Raw genomic sequence first — 12,644 nt, forward strand, 5'->3', positions numbered from 1 at the left:
ATAAGCGGCTACGCCTTAAATTTTTACACAAAAAGATAAGGTTTTCGGAAAAGTGTGATTTTTGATTTTTTTTACCCTTTTTTGGAAAATTTTTGACTTATCTAGAAAAAACACAACCAAATCTTAGGTTTCAGGAATCTATTACAAGGACAAACTGTGCAATGCATAGGCTCAACATTTTAACATTTTGTGTATATATATTCCTGGATTCCAGAGACAAGTCTTTAAATATGCTAAATTTTTGTCGGAACGATCAAAGGAAATGAAAGAACAATAGAAGAACAATAGGAGCCTACTTGTTGCGGAATCCGCTTACAATTCACAAAATGCAGTTTGGAATCTTAATGTCTTCTTGGCTTAATCTGTCACAACCATTTTTTTGTAAAAAAAAATCATTGGGTTTCGGAAATTCAACATTTTGAACTTTTGACTTTTTTTACCAAACCGTTGACTTTTCTTAGAAAATGCTCAATCAAAATCTGACATGAAGGGTTCACTTGAAAGAACTGGTTGCCAGTTTTTTTTTTATATAAGCGGTAATTAACTAATTTTTGTATAATGTCTTTGAAAGATTCTAAACTCCTATCTTGTCACTTATTTCAGAAGAAAAAAAAACTAAAATTTTGAGCAAAATTTTGATATTAGCCAGTTTATCCCCCATCACTAAAACAAGTACAAAAATATCAAAGATTACCGAAACTTACAAAAACTTTGGTTCACTTATTTTTTTCATTATATTTCCTTTTTGATCTTATATATTTTTTATTGTTTATGTTGTATCTCAAACGGTGCGAAGCTACGCTTTGCCTCTATGTATCCAAAGTTAGAAAGATGCTTCATACTGTAGCGCGCTTTTTTGTTGCAAAATTTAGGTTAAACTTTCGTACACTACGTTTTTCAAACTGCGTTATATTTTTTTCCTTAGTTTTTCCCCTACTTCTGTAGAATGCTTAAGTTGAATTGTTTTAAAACGTATAATACCTGAAAAATGACTTTTTAAAAAAACTAATTTTTTAACACCGAACTAAATTTGCACCAAATGTTCATGGCACTAAAAATTGCAAATCGCCGCCTGCCCAACTTTCAATGAAATAGTCAAACCTGGGTCGAGAGGCTCACTTAATTTGGACACAATATCAGTGCTCAACTGAAAATTCTTACTCGAGACGGTATTGTGGGTCGATAAAAAACTGAAAACAAACCTCCAAAACCGCCAAAAGATTCCGCTGAAATAAAAATACAAATTTTTATTCTTTGCATCGGCCCCGATTTGAAAACGTCGTAACATGGGACCTCCCGCTTGAATACAACACAAACCCGTTTGAATACATAAACAGTTTTCAGTGTTATGAACATTATTATAGGTAAAACCAATCGTTTCTGACAATTCTATTAGAAAACTCAGCATTGAGGTCCGTCAATTCATTAGTAACATATATGAAGTTTCTAACTGCCATAAAAACGAACCAATATTGTTATATACTAGCAATTAACTATCCGTGCTGTAATGTTAGCATTTTTCATCCCAGTGAAACGACTTATTATTACTTAGGCAACCACTCAACAAATCTAAATTTGAAAATATTTGTTTTCTACAGCATCCGGAGTTACAATTTGGTTATAAAAATAATTATAAGATTTTGATCTTTTAGGATACCCACATTTATCACAATATAAATGGTATTTTCGACAGAGATCAATCAACACTTCCTCTAAAATCACAATTGTTGCTTAAAACAATTACCAATTAACTGCCGAACAGTACTTCCGAAAAATTTAACAAGAATCTGAAAACGCAAAGTTTTGTCATGATACAATCAAACCTTCTTGTTTTTAAATATTCTAAGCGTTTATTTGGCGTTAATTACTAATAAAATGTAAGTGCATATTGCATGTTTTTGAAAATCACTGACTTTGTAAAAAAAATGTTTCGGCGACATTTTTTTTAGCTGAGAAACGGTTCTGCTGGTAAAAGACCAATGATTTCTTTGTTTTGCTTTCTATCTAAAAGACCAATGATTTCTTTTTGTTTTGCATAACATAGTTAACCCATGTTGTCGATATAAAATCATATTGACCCAAATTTTACCATTTTTATCAAAATATAACTCAGATTCAATATGCGAGCTATTCAAACTACACTTATTTTCTTGGTTTTTACAATATTTGATAAAAACGATAGTCAAAGAACGAACAATTGAGGATGTTATGAGAAGCAGACGCTTTTTGGTTTACCAAAAAACACGAGCTCACTAAACTAGAGAAGGCTATTATCGACTTTGTCAACAGTCACAAAACCCACACTATTCCATGAAGCAGGCTCATGAGCAATATAGAAGTTCAGCAACAAAATCATTTGACTCAGGCTTACATTTTAAAATTATATTCCGACAATTTTTAACATTATTTTGAATATCTACAAACTTAGAAGTTTTCAAATGTTTTAAAATGTCTATGAACACAAATTGTAAGCTTTTTTGGTCTTTTTTTTTGCACTCGCAATAACTAAGTTTCAAAAATCAATAACTCAGTTTCTATTTTTGTTCATTTAAAAGTGTTGCAACTTCACAGAGATAATGATTTTGATAGTATTCATCTGTGAAGGTTATATTTTCACTGCGCTAACTGCGCTGACATTTTTCATTGCAAATCGAAGCACAGCTAAAAGAGCTTCAAAATAATATAGCAATCATTTCTGCATAATTTTTCATTGTGGCACGAAGTTACCCTCAGTGACAAAAATGGGTTAGGATTATTTTTAGCATCAAAAAATACGAAGAATATTGAAAAAAATTAAGCACGGTTTAAATCAATTGAAAATTGGTTTAATTTGATCTTAAATCTCAGCTATAAAAAGCAATTCAAATCCATTTTAAAATCAATTTAACCCATTTTTTCAGTCCTAGTTAGTTTTCATTTTAGGGGTGTTAATTTCAATTCAATTTTTTCCACTCGAAATTTATCAGTTTCGAGTTTGTGTTGCATCTATTCATTGCCCATAAATTTTCATTTTGCATCCATAGCGTATGATAGCAAAATAAATGGACCAAAGAGTTTAATAGTTTTTATAATAATGACAACATTCAATGATTTTTTATGGAAATTTTAAGCTCAAATCCAACCTATATTGACCATTATCGTAACTTCTTGCATAGGTTTAAGCCCAAAATTGGATTTACATTGATGATTTTCTTGAATTTCATTGCCTGTTTTTGAGCTCAATTTCTGATTTATATGGAGAAATTTGTCAATTTGTTACACAGGTTTCTCCCAAAAACTCATTTTTCTGGATGGTGTTTCTGACTTCATTGCAAGTTTTTGAGCTCAAAATCTGGTTTATATTGACTTTTATTTGATTTGTTACAAAAGTTTTTTTGATTTCTATTGAACTTTTTCTTGATATATTTCAAGTAGCATGTTTTCGCTATTTTAGTTTTAAAAGTAGATTCAATTCGATTTGAAATGAGTTTTAAAACACTAAAATTGATTTAATCATGGCTCTTTTTAAATCGATTCAAACGGACTTGAAAAAAAATTGGTTGGATTTAAATAAGATTTGGATGGATTTTAGTGAGTAGGAAAATCCATTCGTATCGAATTGAATAGTTTTAAAAACTTTAAAAACTATCCAAAATTTTCCAGAAAAATTGAACTAAATCGTTTTAATATCCATTTCAAATACATGTAGATTAATTATTGATTTGGAAAACACTTTCTTCACTGCGGGTTTTCTTCACTTTTTGTAGTGAAAACAAAAAACAAAAAAACTTTAATTTTTTCCGACCTTCTTTCCAGCTATAGCGGTGAGTGGAAAATTCTGTGCTCTCGGCGCAGCAAGTAGCAATATTTATCAGCTTTTGAAATTGGATCTTTGAAAACTCGGCTGCAAAACCGCGTGCAATATGATGATTTCTTGTGTGTTATCTACTCTCACCAATTTTATATATTTTTTTGTTATCTGTAAATTGGGAGAGAAAACTTCAAAATTAGTTAGACAAGCCTCATTTATGATCCTCAGAACTAACAGTCTTGGTTGAAGCATTTCTTAACTTAATCTGGTACTTTTAATTTGCAAGGTACAAAAAAAGACTGAAGATAATGAGTTTATATAATGAGTTGAAATGTATATATTTTGACTCATTATATAAAGTGAAACTATTAACCTAAAAACAAACATCTTTATTTGGTTTTTTTTCAAAAAATTTTTATAAAAATTTTTGAAGCTGAAACCAGAAATCTAGCAATAAGTCTTTAAGTTTGCCAAAATACACACGCTCAGTAATTTTAGCGGCGAGATTCAAACTCCGTTTTTCCAAAGAAAATTTTTAAGATAGTACTTTGCATCTTCCGATTGCTTACGTCTCATTTTTATGATTATGCTAAATCCCCCACAAAATTTTGCTATCCGGCGGAACTTAAAGTATACCTTCTAAAACTTTTTTGTTGACATTTTTAATTAAGTGAAGATGACAGATTTTTTTAGATCTGCACATTTGCGTTGATATAATTCCAGTAATTTCCGGAAAAAAAGTGTTGAACAAAAAAGTTTTTGATATCGACATTTTGTTGATCTATCACCGCTGTTGAATCGGTCAACATTGGTCGGCTTTGTTCGACCATGCTCAAACTTTGACCCTTTTTGTCGACCCTGGTTGATTTTGGGTGACTGTGCACGCCTCATGTAGTAACTCTGGTCGAATAATGTACCAACCCTGGTCGACTCACTGTTCCAACTTTATCCACTGACGTATCGGCTCTGGTCGACTCATGTATCAACCCTTGTCGACTGAAGTACGAAATATGCTCGACTCATGCATCGACCCCGGTCGACTCTGGTATCGACCCCAGTCAACTCTTGTATTGGCCTTCATTGACCGTAATCGACCACGGTCGACTCATTTATTGACCCTGGTCAACTGATGCATCCACTTATTTTTTGACGCTGATCGAATCATCGACCGTGGTCGTCTCATTTTATTCCCCCATCAGTACAACAAATTACAAATTTATTAACCATTATCGAAACTTAAGAAAAAGTTGGTTCACTTAGTTAGGTTTTCTTTCAACATGTTCTTTTTTTCAATCTTACATTTTTTTAAATGTTGTATCGCAAACGGAGCAGAGCTATGCTTTGCCTCTGTGTATCCAAAGTTAGAAAGATGATTCATACTGTAGCGCGCTTTTTGTTAAAAAACATTTAAATTAAACTTTTTAAATTAGTTTGTTCGCACTGCTTTACTTTTACGCCTTAATACCTTTCCTATTTCTGTGTGATGCTTAAATTGAACTGTTTCAAAAATATTAATGCTTCAAAAATGACTTTTTAAAAAAGTTCTAGAACTATTTTTTCACACCAAACTGAATTTGCACAAAATGTTCATGTCACTAAAAATGCGAATGGCCGCTTATCTAAAAATTTTAGATGAGACAGTCAAATCACGTTTCGAGTTTCAAATTTGGACTCAATATCAGTGCTTGAGTGAAGATTCTTACTCGAGACAGTATTGTAGAAACTAAAAACAAACTTCAAACTCCGTCCGTCGAAACATACTAAAATTCAACCGAGTTTGGCCGAAACATTAAGTGATAAAATTGTCTAAGTGTAATACTTTCATGACCTAAGTCCGGGAGAATAGCCTGCAGTTTGTTTATAGATAGAGATTTTCTAGCTCTGATACAACTCAGATCAAAATTATTGACGCTATTTAGACGCCTTAAACATACTACTGAAAAAATTCTGCTTATTTAAAAAAGATTTTTCATTCTTTGCATCGGCCCCGATTTGAATACGTCTTAACATGGCACCTCCTTTTTGAATACGTTGTACTCATGGACCTAGCTTACTCACCCTAATCCGGGAGAATAGCTCAAAGCTTGTGTGTAGATCTAATTTATATCTATACACAAATTTGAGCTTTTCTCCCATACTAGGGTGAAATAAGTAGGTCCCTGATTATAATGTAAAAAATCGGGAAGTCCAGTGTTACGTGTATTCAAACCGGCTCGATGCAAAAAAAATGAAGTACCTTTTTTTAAATAAGCATAGTTTTTTCAGTAGTACGTTCAGTGCTCCTAGTTAGCGTCAGTAGTTCTGATCTGCGTTGTATCAGAACTAGAATATCTATCCGTACACAAGCTGTGGGCTATTCTCCAGGATCTGAATATGATATAGATATTCTAGTTCTGATAGAGTTCAGATCATCAAAAATATTGATGCTAACTAGAAGCCCTGAACGTACTACTGAAAAATTCTGCTTATTTAAAAAAAAAACATTTCATTCTTTGCATCGGCCCGATTTGAATATTCTGCTAATACTTAAGGTAAACGCCTTCAAAGTCTTCCGCAGAGTTTGCAGTCCCGCCGAAATTTGTAGTATACCATATCAAAATTGGTTATTTTTTGTTCGAGATTTTACATACTTAATTCGTACAAATAAGATGAACACGTTCACGTTTGTATTATTCCGGGCACCTACGTAGAAAAGTTGAGTTCTGTGGAGCTTTTTTCAGTTTAACAACAAGTTGCTCAACGAGTGAATTTTTAGTGTTATCAACAACATTAGAGGTCGTCGAACCAACCACTTCTTACCATCCTATTCATTAACACCATATATGAGGATTTTAACTGCCATAAAATTGAGCTAATATTATGGAAACCACTAATGTAATCCACGCCTTTTCTATCCTCTCAATGAGTTTAATTTGAAAATATTTGTTTTGAATAGCAACGGGAGTTAAATGAAATTCGAATTTGCTTATATAAAAACTATTCGGTGTTTTGATCCAAATACTGCGCCAAGGATACTCATAATTTATCAAGTGGTAAATGATATCGCGACAAGTGTAAATGAATACTTTTTAAAAATCACAATTGTTGCTCAAAAATGATTTCCAAATAACTGCCAAATACTACTTCCGAAAAATTTAATAAGAGTCAGAAAACGCAAGGTTTTGTCATGATACAACTTTGTTTTTTAAGATATTCTAAATGTTTATTTGGCGTTAATTGTTTTAAAAAATGTGATTGCATATTGCATGTTTTTGAAAATCACTGATCATATAGAAAATTTTTCGACGACATTTTTTTTATTAAATGAGAAATGGTTCTGCTGGTAAAATACCAATGATTTCTTTGTTTTGCTTGATAGTTTCATCCAAGAAACTGTTTTGCAGTTTGAATTTCTTTACCCAAATCTTCCAAACATTCCAAGGTAACGATATTGTTTATATAAATTAATATTGACCCAAACTTTCCAATTATATTCAAAATATAACTTCGATTCAATATGCGAGCTATTCAAACCATACTTATTTTCTTGATTTTCATAATATTTGATAAAACGATAGGCAAAAAACGGACACTGGAAGATCTTATGAGAGACAGACCCTATCGCTTCAACAAAGATGAGCTTACTAAACGAGAAAAGGGTATTCTTGATTTTGTCAAAAACAGTCAAAAACATCCACGCCATTTCATGAATCAGGCTTTGGAGAATTATAGAAGGTCAGCAACAGAATCATTTGAGTCAGGCTTTCAGTTTTCAATTAGTTTCAGACTTGTTAAGCATAATTTTTATTATCGACAAACTTTTCAAATGGTTCAGAAATTTTCAAGTGTCGGTAGACATGTTTTTGTCTAAAAACTATAAAACTCAAAAATAAAAATTTCAAAAAATTCAAAAGAGTTTGAATTTTAACAGTTGTAAATTTTTTAATAGCATTCTTCCCACCCGCAATAACTAATCCAAAGTTATATTACTTGCTTTTATTAACCCATTTTTTGCCATAACTAAGTTTCAAAAATCAATAACTCAGTTTATTTTTCGTCGAAAATGTTGCAATTTCACAGAAATAATTATTTTGACAGTTTTCAATGCATATCTTAGAACAGCTAAAACTATTTCATTCTAATAAAACAATCATTCCTGCTTAAAGTTCAAATGTGGCAAAAAAAACTCCGAACTCCGACAGAGTTTTTTTCAGACATTTTCCAGCTATAATGGTGAGTGGCAACTTCTGTGCTACCGGTATAGCGAACAGCAATATCTGCCGACTTTGGAAAATCAATTTTTAGGTTTTCGGCTGCAAAACCCGCTAGTTATACAATAATTTCCTGTCTTAAAAAAATTGGGAGAGGACACCCTCAGCACTTTTCAAAATGTTTTGTTTTCTGGAAATTGGCAGCGAAAACTTTTTAGAAAAGAACTAGGCAAAAAAAACTTTATCGTTAGATTAGCTTCACTTATGATCGTTACCACGCGAAACCTTGCAATTATTTCCCAACTTATTAGGGGCAAGTAACAAACTCTGTTTTTTCAAAAAAAAATACATCTAAGACTTTGCATTCCGGGCGGGATCACTGAGTCATTTTAAACTTACAATAACCTTCACAAAGTTTTGCTGTACAGCGGAATTTTTTTTAATCTTGAATTAATATAATTTTTTGAAATTTTCTATTAATAGAATAGGATAATTTTTTTATTTGAGCATTTTTTATTTGAATAGGGCAAGTTTTTTATTTTTAATGTTTAACCAAAACAAATTTTGATGCCAACTTTAAGCTAATCTATCACCGCTGTTGACTTTAGCAAATTTGGTAGGCTTTCTTTGACCATGCTCAAATTTTGTCGACCTTTGTCGACCCTGGTTGATTTTAATTGACTGTGTTTGACTCGTGTATCAACTTTTGTTGATTGAAGTACGAAATGTGCTCGACTCATGTATCGAGCCCGTTCTTCTCTTGTATCGACGCCAGTTGCTTCTTATAATGGCCCTGAATGACCGTAATCGACCATGCTCCGAACATTTATCGAGTCTCGTCAACTCATGCATCCGCTCATTTTTCGACGCTGTGGTCGTCTTATTTTTTCAAAAAATGTCTGAAATGCCTTATAGTTTATATTTTGAGAACCATTAGACGTTTTTGCCGTTTGAGCCAAAAAATTCTGTATGATTTCATAATCTTTGTATCATCACGAGGTCAAACTGTGTATTTTGTGAATTGTGAGCTGGTCTAATTAGCCTAGTCGACTCATTTTGCGGAATTAAGAACAAAAATTGCGGAATTCAGAACAATTTGCGAAATACATAAGCAATTATCTATTCATTACTTCGATATTTTACATTTTGCAGATTCCCTTTATACTCGCTGAGCCCGCTTACAATTTTCTGAATCTTCCTACATACGTGGAATTTAGTCCAATTTGCTTTTTTGCTTGTTGCGGAGTCCGCGACACAACTGAAGTGCCGACAAAATTTATGTTTCAAGGTAAATCTCCGCGGAATCTACGGAAGTTTTGTAAGCTGTATTCACATACAATTTGTCTCTGGCTTCCAGTGACTTACACACACCAATTGGTGCGCGTATCCAGAGCACATTTCTGCTTGGTAATGATGGTGTGTTTTGAAATTAGAATCACTTCTGATAAAAACAATTTTGAGCTTAAATTGAAACAGCCATCAAATATCGATATTTTTTGGCCGAGTTTTTTTTTTTGGTTTTCTCATTGTTGAGTTTTTCTTAACTTTACAAAATCATCTAAATTCTGCATTTGATGCATCCACAAATATGAAGTTTCCTTAAGTTACAGCCTATTAACATCAATTAATTATTTCAGTTATCGATCTAAAGCTCCATTTACGAACAGTAGATTTCATTTTTAGTGCTCGAATTGTATTCAACCACTCTTATTTTACTTCAAATTTTTAGTAACTCATTAATTAAAGCTTTCATTTTTGAACGTTTTTTTTGTGTTCGCGGATTGGGATGAAGGCTTCATCTGAGTTAATTATTTCAATTCCGAATGCTTGTCATTGAGCAGAAAAGCATTTTTTGAGCAGAAATGTGTTCTTGAAAAGCTTGCCCGCCAGTATGCAAATCTAAGCCATTTAATGATAAAAATGAACTTAAAAATCTTTCAAATTGAGATTTTGCCCTGAAATTATTTTGTCGCCAAAGCTACTCGGTTTTTAAGAAACTGGATTTTGAGCTAGCTTTTATTATTCCAAACTACTCAAACTGACAATTTTCTAAATTCCATATTGATACAGACATTTATCTTAGCCTAAATAACTGTTTGGCTATGAACTAAAAACATCAACTTGTATCAGAGTGAAAAAAAAATCTTCAAAAGTTGGTCAAAAAAATTTATTCAAAAGTTTTACCAGGACTTGATTTAAAAAGCCATGAGCGTCTACATTTTCATATTTTTCTTCGAAATGCTGATTAAAAAGATATTGATTTAAGATAAATTATGAAAACTTTTATAAGACAGATTCAGTACGCACTCGGTTGATCTATCAATCTTAGTTTTTCGTATTCATTTTTTAAAGAAAATAAAACTTATTTTTTGAAAAATAAATTTTCTCATTTTTGAACAACTGATTATCCTTTCCTTAACTCGCGAGGAGGAGGTTAGTTGGGCTGAAACTTAAAGCTTTCTGCAAAACAGATATGATTACATTGCACGCAACATTGAGCAATTTTAAACCAACAAAGCAAATTAGAGGTCGGATCTCAAATTGGCCTTTTGGGGAGAAAAGTATGAATTTGATCCGAGTTTAGTCTTTATGGTGTATTTGTTGATGAGGTAAAGACTACAAAAATGGCATTATTGATTTCTCGTATAAATATTTTGATATTAGTTCAGTTGGTGTTTTCCTCTGAAATGTCAATTAAAACACCAGTACCGCCAGTCGAATGAATCTTATAGTTACTAACATAATAACAATATGAACCCGGGTTGACAAAAAAAGCTTATCATACCATTTCATAGTATGAAAAAAATGCTATCATACTATTTCATACTATTTCATAGACCAAAAAAAGTACTATGAATATAGCATGATAAGCATTTTTTTCATACTATGGAATATTATGATATGCAATTTTTTACATGGTATGGAATTAAATAAAAAGCTTGAAATTATACAATTTTTAACAAAAAAAATTCATTTTTTAAAAAATAAAATATTTTTAAAATTTTGTATCAAAATTGTATGATAAGCATTTTTTCCATAGTCGCCATATATGAAATTGTATGACAAGCGTTTTTTCTATAGTCGCCATATATGAAATTGTATGATGAGCATTTTTTCCATAGTCGCCATATATGAAATTGTGTGATAAACATTTTTTCCATAGTCGCCATATATGAAATTGTATGATAAACATTTTTTCCATAGTCGCCATATATGAAATTGTATGATAAGCATTTTTTCCATAGTCACGATATATGAAATTGTATGATAAGCATTTTTTCCATAGTCGCCGTATATGAAATTGTATGATAAGCATTTTTTCCATAGTCGCCATATATGAAATTGTATGGTAAGCATTTTTCTTTTATGGACGTCAACCCGGTAAGTTGAAAAAGTAAGTTAATTATTTAAAGATGAAAATAAATCCGTTGTTTTTGTTTTTCTTGTTTTTATCATGCATCATTCATACCTGGGTTCACGCAACCAATGTTGGGTTCAGGAAACCGATTAATGAAACCAGGAATAGAATCCGACAAACAATTCCAAAACACCGACTGCGGGAGTACTACGACAGAGTGGTTGAGATAAAACACAAAGCGCTTGAGCGAAAGGAGCACGAGATTACTAATCCAGTTGCAAGGAAATTTTTACGGTAAGTTCGGATCTACAAAACATTTCTTACCCCGGCGGATCATAAAAAGAAAACGTAAAAAACTGGCTGATCCCATAATAATTATCAATGCGCGTTGCCTGTAAAACTTCACACCTTAGAAGAATAAGCAATATTTCTGTTACAGTTCTTTGCTATTGAATAATAATAATAAATTACTAAGAAATCTAAATTGCTAGCAAGTTTTATGATTACTTTAAATAACTCTTAACAAACTGTGTGATTTCAGACATGCACACAGAAGGCGTACAAAAGAGAGGTGGGGATTTCTCAAGTCTATCTGGTCCTGGTATATTATAACAAAGTGTCAATCAAACGAGCATTGTGCTTACAAATGTAAATACAGAACCAGTTTATATACCAGTCCCTTCTCTCAGTTCTGCACCATTCATGCGATCTGTCAGAAGGCCGGATGTCTCTGTGGATGTCGAGAGTTTGAAAGAATCTTTTGAAAACGGATATGTCTGCAAACTGACTAAACAAACTCAATCGGTGATGATCATCTATTCAGTTCAATATATTTGATTTTTTTCTCATTTGACTCGACTGACGGCGCGACTTCAGAAACTACTGACGGCGGGATTTAAGAAAAGACTTAAGCGGCGCAACCTAGGAAAATACTTTAGCGGCGCGACTCACGAAAATACTGACGGCGTAACTTAGGAAAAGTTTTTAGCGACACAACTTTAGAAAAAACGGACGGCACGATTAAAAAAAATCCCTTCAACAGCGTAACTTACGAAAAGACTGACGGCTCAACTTAGGAAAAGACTTAAGCGGCACGAACTAAGAATACGGGGCGACTTACAAAAAATTGACAACGCGACTTAAGAAAAGACATTTGCGGTGCGACTTAAGAAACGACTGACGGTGCAACTTAAGAAAAGACGCAAGCGGCACAACTTCAGAAAAGGTTTTAGTAGCGCAACTTCAGAAAAAAAAATTAGCGGTTCGACCTACGAAAAAACTGCCGGCGCGACTTAAGAAAAGACGC

General features: G+C 32.5%; 1 long non-coding RNA gene across 2 annotated transcripts; it reads left to right on the forward strand.

Annotated features, from left to right (window-relative positions):
- The first annotated feature begins 10,643 nt into the window (after positions 1-10,643).
- Positions 10,644-12,155, forward strand: LOC134857184 (uncharacterized). Of its 2 annotated transcripts, none has more exons than XR_010164880.1 (3): positions 10,644-10,741; positions 11,376-11,632; positions 11,880-12,155. It is a non-coding gene; the product is annotated as an uncharacterized LOC134857184 (long non-coding RNA). The 2 variants fall into 2 exon arrangements; XR_010164881.1 differs by having other exon boundaries at positions 10,660-10,711.
- Positions 12,156-12,644: the final 489 nt, after the last annotated feature.

Source organism: Symsagittifera roscoffensis, chromosome 1 (assembly GCF_963678635.1).
Source record: "Symsagittifera roscoffensis chromosome 1, txSymRosc1.1, whole genome shotgun sequence".
Lineage (NCBI taxonomy): Eukaryota > Metazoa > Xenacoelomorpha > Acoela > Convolutidae > Symsagittifera > Symsagittifera roscoffensis.